The sequence below is a fragment of the Macrotis lagotis genome, chromosome 5 (assembly GCF_037893015.1).
Source record: "Macrotis lagotis isolate mMagLag1 chromosome 5, bilby.v1.9.chrom.fasta, whole genome shotgun sequence".
NCBI classification, from domain to species: domain Eukaryota; kingdom Metazoa; phylum Chordata; class Mammalia; order Peramelemorphia; family Peramelidae; genus Macrotis; species Macrotis lagotis.
This window is the reverse complement of record NC_133662.1, coordinates 100,250,937-100,257,776: the sequence shown is the minus strand read 5'-3', so window position 1 is coordinate 100,257,776 and position 6,840 is coordinate 100,250,937.

Sequence of the window (6,840 nt, the reverse complement as noted above, 5' to 3'; positions counted from 1 at the left end):
CTATCATATCTAGGTTTTCTAACACTCTATTTACCTCCGGGGCTTCTTTTTTGTTTATTTTATGATTCAATTTATCTATATCTGAGAGCAGGAGGTTGAGTTCTCCCACTAGTAGAGTTTTGCTGTCTATGTCTTCCTGTAGTTCTTTCAGCTTCTCCTGTACAAATTTGGATGCTATCCCATTGGGCGGGATATTCAGTATTGAAATCACTTTATTGTCTATGATACCTTTTAGGAGCATATAGTTTCCTTCCTTATCTCTTTTAAAGCTATCTATTTCTAGGGGCAGCTAAATGGCACAGTGAATAGAGCACTGGCCCTGGAAGCAGGAGTACCTGAAGTTAAATTTGACCTCAGACACTTAATAACACCTATCTGTGTGGCCTTGGGCAAGCCATTTAACCCCATTTACCTTGCAAAAATAATCTTTAAAAAACTATCTATCTTTGCAGCTGTTTTGTCTGAGAGAAAGAGTGCTATCCCTGCTTTTTTCACTTCAGCAGAAGCAAAATATATTTTGCTCCAACCTTTTACCTTTACTCTATATGTATCTCTCTCCTTCAAATGAGTTTCTTGTAAGCATCATACTGTAGGATTCTAGTTTTTAATCCAATCTGCTATTTCGCTTATGTTTTAAGAGAGAGTTCATCCCATTCATATTGCAAAGTATAATTATTAACTCTTTATTGCCCTCCATGCTATCTTTCCACTGTTTGTATTTTTCCTTTTTTCTTTATCTACATTCCCCAGTATTTTGTTTCTGAATACCACAACTTTCAGTGTTTTCCATTCTATATCCACCCCCTCCCCATCTTTCCCTTTCCCCCCTTTTTTCCTTCCCTTCCTTCTGTTGGTTCCCCTTTTACCTCCCACTCACTCTCACTTCCCCCCTTCCCCTCCTCCCCTTTTAATACTTGAAAGGTAGGAAGTTTTTTAAGTTAACTGAGTGTGTGTGTAAGTTAACTTTAAGCCAAGTCTGATGAGGTGGAAGATTCATGTGTTTCTCAACTCCTCCCTTCTTCCCCTCTATTATAATAGGTCTTTTGTGCCTCTTAATGAATTAGATTTACCCCATTCAATCCACTCCATCCTCCCATCTCCTTCCTCTCCCCATTTTTTAAGGAAGAAGTGTTTTTAAATCATTACACCTTAGTTATAGGAAATCCTGAGTATCCTTCATTTCTGGCTATGTATATTCTCTCTAATAGAATTAAAATTCTTGAGAGTTATTAGAGCTTTCTCCCCAGTAGGGTTATAACCAGCTTCTTCCCATTGGATAGCAGTCTCATGGATAAGTCATGAATGTCTATCACCCCTGGCTAGGTATATTCTCTCTGTTAGAGTTAAAATTCTCAAGAGTTTTGAGAATCTTTTTTCCCATGCTGAGATATTGCCAGTTTCATCTTATTGGATAGAAATTTTTTTTCTTTGCTCCTTTTTTTAAAATCTTTTCATGTAACTCTTGAACCTCCTGTTTGATGTCCAAATTTTCTATTTAGCTCTGGTCTTTTCACCAGCAATTGTTGGAATTCTTCCATTTGGTTAAATGTCCATCTTTTCTCCTGTAAAAACATGCTCAGCTTTGTGGGATAGTGGATTCTTTGCTGCATTCCAGGCTCCCTTGCTATTCAGAATATCTCATTCTAGGCCCTTCAGTCCCTTAATGTTGATGCAGCCAGGTCCTGCATAATTCTTCCTTTGGCTCCTTGGTATTTAAAGTGTTTTTTTCTGGATTCTTGCAGGATTTTCTCTTTTATCTGATAGTTCTGGAATTTGGCCACAACATTCCTTGGCATTTTCAGTTTAGGATCTGTTTCTCGAGGGGATCTATGTATTCTTTCAAAAACTATTTTGCCCTCTGGTTCCACGATATCATTGTAATTTTCCATCACTTAATCCTGTAATATTAAGTCCAGGCTTTTTTTTTCTCTTCAATATTTTCAGGAAGGCCTATAATTCTCAGGTTGTCCCTTCTTGATCTATTCTCAAGATCAGTGGTTTTGCTGATGAGGTATTTTACATTTTCTTCTATTTTTTTCTATTTTATGGTTTTGTTTAACAGACTCTTGCTATCTCATGAAGTCATTAGTTTCCACAGACTCCATTCATTTTTTTTAGAGAAAAATTTTCTTTATTTACCTTTTACAAGTCCTGTCCCAACTGGTCAATTCTATTTTTGTAAGAATTTTCCATTTGACCAACTGAGGTTCAAAGGTGTTTATTTTCTCTCCCACGTTTTCCAATTGATTTTTAAACTCCTTCCTTATTTCTTCAAGGAAGTCTTTCTATGCTGGAGAGAATGTCATAGTCTCCTCAGTGGCTCTAGTTCTCTCTGAGTTAGTGTCTTTCCCTTCCAAGAATTTATTTGTCTTCCTTTTGGGAAGTTAGGTAGCACAATGGATAGAGTACTGGCCTTGGAGTCAGGAGGCTGGGAGTTCAAATTCAGTATCAGACACCTGTTACTAGCTATATGACCTTGGGCAAGTGTCTTAACCCTCTTGTATCCAGGACCATCCCCAGTCATCCTGATTCTTATCTAGCCACTGGGTGCAGATGGCTCTGGAGGAGAAAGTAAGGCAAAACAATCTTGCAGAAACTATATATAGACTGATATCTCATGCGGTACCAAGACAAGATGAAAATGATTATATGATCAAAACATAAAGGTTGATATCATAAATTATGAGAGCAAGAAACAGTTTACCTGTCAAATTCATGGATAAGAGAAGACTTTATGACAAGAAAAATAGAGCATCATGGGATTTAAAATGTAATTTTAATTCATTAAATTTTTCTAAAAAATTTACACCAGGCAGCTAAGTGGCGCAGTGGACAGAGCACCGGCCCTGGAGTCAGGAGTACCTGAGTTCAAATACGACCTTAAAAACTTAATAAAATTACCTAGCTGTGTGGTCTTGGGCAAGCCACTTAACCCCATTGCCTAGCAAAAGCTAAAAAAAAAAATTACACAAGCAAAACCAATGCAGCCAAGATATGGAAAAAGTACAAAACTAGAGGAAATTTAGAGCAAAACACTGATAAAAGCCTTATTTCTCAAATATATAGAGAGAATGGAGACAAATTTAAAAAAGAATATGAATCATTCCTCAATTGATAAGTGGTCAAAAGATGAACAGGCAGCTTTCAGAAGGAAAAAATAAAAGTCATTTATATAGTCAAATGAAAAATTCTCTAAACCACTAATTCTTAGAGAAATGCAAATTAAATAAACTTTGATGTACCACCTTTCACCTATTAGATTGACTAAAATGCCAGAAAATGAAAAATGACAAATTGAAGCAAAGGGATTTGTGAACTGATCTTTCAGGAGAGCAATTTGAAACTGTATCAAAGAACTTTAAAACTTTGCAAATCCTTTGACCCAATGGTACCATTATTAGGTCTGTGAAAAAAAGAAATGCAAAAAGATGAAAAATACTTATATGACAAAGTCATTTTTGTGGTCACAAAGAATTGTAAACTTGAAGAACACACATCAATTAAAGAATGACTGAACAAATTGTGGAATGCAATAGAATACTATTGTACTTTTAGAAATGCCAAGCAGGAAGATTTAGGAAAAACCTAGAAAAACTTACTTAAATTCTTAAAGTAAAGTGAACAGAACCAGAACTTTATATACAGTAATAGCAATACTGTATGTGGCCAAATACTATTGCCACCTATTTAGAGCAATATATCCAAGACAATTCAAAAGTACCCTTGATTTTAAAAGCTATCCATCTCCAGAGAAAGAATTGATGGAATCTGAATACAGATTAAAGTATACTTTTGTTGTTGTTGTTTTAGTCTGTGTTTTCCTTCACAACATGGCTAATATGCAAATGTTTCACATGACTATCAATTTATAATCTATATCAAATTGCTTGCTTTCTCAAAAAGGGGGTAAAAGGAGGGAAAGAATGTGAAATTCAAAATTTTAAAAATTGAATGTTTAAATTTTTCTACATGTAATTGAGGGAAAGTAAATTAAAATAAAATAAAAATTCAATATCATTATAAAAATCTTCTCTGACATCTTTCACTGATCTCAGCTAAATTCAATGAACTAACATTAAGTAAGCACAATGTCACGAAGATCTTTAATTTCTTTGATGTAGGAAATTCTCTCTCCCCATGCAGAGCAACAGGGGCTTTAAAAATACCATCTTAGAAAGTTTCCTAGAGCACCAAGAGGTTCAGTATCTTCATAATTGTTCCAGAGTCAGTGTGGATTAAAGGCAGGTCTCAAACCCAAGACCTTCTAATCCTGACTTCTGTGGAAAGAAAGGTGAACTGTGACTTCATTATTAAATGTGAAAGGACTGAGCACAATTCATCAACACTTCCTTTGACAGAATCTAACTAATTCCATTCCTTTTTCTGTGTTCTGTCTCCCTTTGTTCTAACTGGGAAGTGGGGAAGAGAATGGGAATATAGAAATCATTCATATTCAAAAAACTTTCTTGATAGGGGAGTGCTAATAAGCAGTCTTGATGTTAAAGTCAGCAGGAAGGGAGCAATTAGTAAGGACTGGAAGAATTAGAATAGAGAAAAGTTGGAAAAGGTTTAAAAATTAAACAGAGGAATCTAGATTTAACACTAATATTAATAGGGAATTACTGGAGTTTTGAGTGGACATATGAAATAATCACATTTATACTTAAAAAAATGATTTTGGTACCTAAATAAAGAATGGATTAAATTAGGGAAATACTTGACATGGAGAAATCTTTTCAGAGGTCATTATGATAATCCAGGAGAAGGGGGACTATGAGAATGTTTCAAAGATATATTGGAGCAGAAACAATGAAGTTTAATGCATGTGGAAAACTAAAAATAAATCAGTGCAGAGAAGAAACAGAGACAGAGCTAAGCAAAAAGAAATAGACAATGACCAAGAGAGAGATAGAGAGATAGACAGAGACATACAGAGAAAACTAAGTACACAAAAAGGGAAAAAACCTGGAGAGCAAAGTAAGAAAACATGGGATGACTGTATCTACATGGAAGGAGAAAGTGAGTTATATATATGCAAAGAGATGAAGGAAAATAAATCTGTCAGATGTCAATTGTAAATACTGAAGGATAATGGTTGTATATGGAAAAACCCATTTTGCAGAAGGCTGAGTAACAGTTTTGCTCTGTAAAGCAAGCACTCTAGAGAACCAGAAGAAAGTGTTAATGATTTATAACATGTAGTATTTAACACTTGCTGGGAGGTGCTAACTGATACTTACTCTTTCCTGCCAAGAAACCATTAGTATAGCCAAAGTGAATTCTATAATTAATAAGATGAAGCTCAGTGGAATAATTTAGCATGAATTCACTATAATACAGTGAAAATCACATTGTCCATTGAGGCAAGAGGCCTGAATTCTAGTTTTGGATCTCCCAGTAAGTAAATGGGTAATCTGATTCAAATCACTAAAGCTCTCTTTTCCTCTGCCTTAATGAATATAAAAATTAGATAATTGAATCATGTTCTCTAAGGGCATTTCTAACCATTATGCCATATCTATTCTACTATATGAGAATTACTAATAGTAGTAGATACACTCACACACATACACACATAAAGTACACATATACACATATTTAAGGTTTTAGTAAGTCACTGTAATTTGAGTATGTACGTGGAATTATTTACCCAAGCTTTAAAGAAATCACTTTAGCATGTAAGATTAGAGTGGGGAGAAACTTCAATCAGGGACACCATAGGAAGTCATAGCCTAAGCTTCCTCAGAACATTGGATGCAAAAATCTTACCATTTAAATTTTAAAGACAATGTAGATTTGATGAAAACTGATTGCATTAATAGAAGCATCCTGGTTTTTTAAAATTATTTCTAAATCATAGGATCCTAGTTTATTTTATTTTCTTTGGGGAAGGGATGAATAGCATTCTTTATCATAAATCCATTAGAGAAATTATTTTGCTACTTTTTCCCCACAGCTGCTATTGCTAGTAGTATTTTCCTCCATCCTATTCTCTCTAAACCCAGTTATTGTATTCTCTCTTTTCTTTCACCCTGTCCCTCCCCAAAAGTGTGAGCATCTAACTACCCTCTCTTATGATTTTCCCTCTCTTTTATCACCCATACTCCCCTTCCCTCCTCCTCCCCTTTCTCCCATTCATTTTCTCTCTTATTTTACTTTAGGGGAAAAACATTCTATATCAAATGAGTGTATGTAAACGTTATTTAGGGGAGAACTAGGGGTTGCACTGGTTAAAGTTCTGGCCTTGGAGTGAGGAAGACAAGAGTTTGAATCAGACCTCAGAAGTCACTTAACCTTGATTGCCTAACAACCAGAGTCATCTCCAGTACCCTGGAGGAGAAGCTATTGACTTAGCACAGCAGCCCCTCATTCAAAGTCAATTCAAGAGCTTGTCATGGCATCACCTCCCTGATGACATGGTCTTCTTCAAAAAATGAAGGACAAACATCATCATATGCTATTCTTTTTCTGAACTACTTGCAATGAGAGTAAGGCTCACTCACTCCCCTTTATGTTTCCTCACTTCCATTCCACTGTAAAAGCTTTTTCTTGCCTTTTTAATGTGAAATAACTTATCCCTTTCCTACCTTTCCCTTTCCTTCCTCCCAGTACATTCCTTTCTCCCTACATTTTAACTATATATATATATATATATATATATATTATATTTAATTGTATATATATAAATAATATTTTATATTTTAAATATATTATACCTTCAAATCCCGCTTGTGCCATGTCTTCTGGCTGCCCAAATAAATGAGAAGGTTCATATAAGTCATCAATTTCATCTTCCCATGCAGGAATACAACTAATCTAACATCATTAAATCCCTCATAA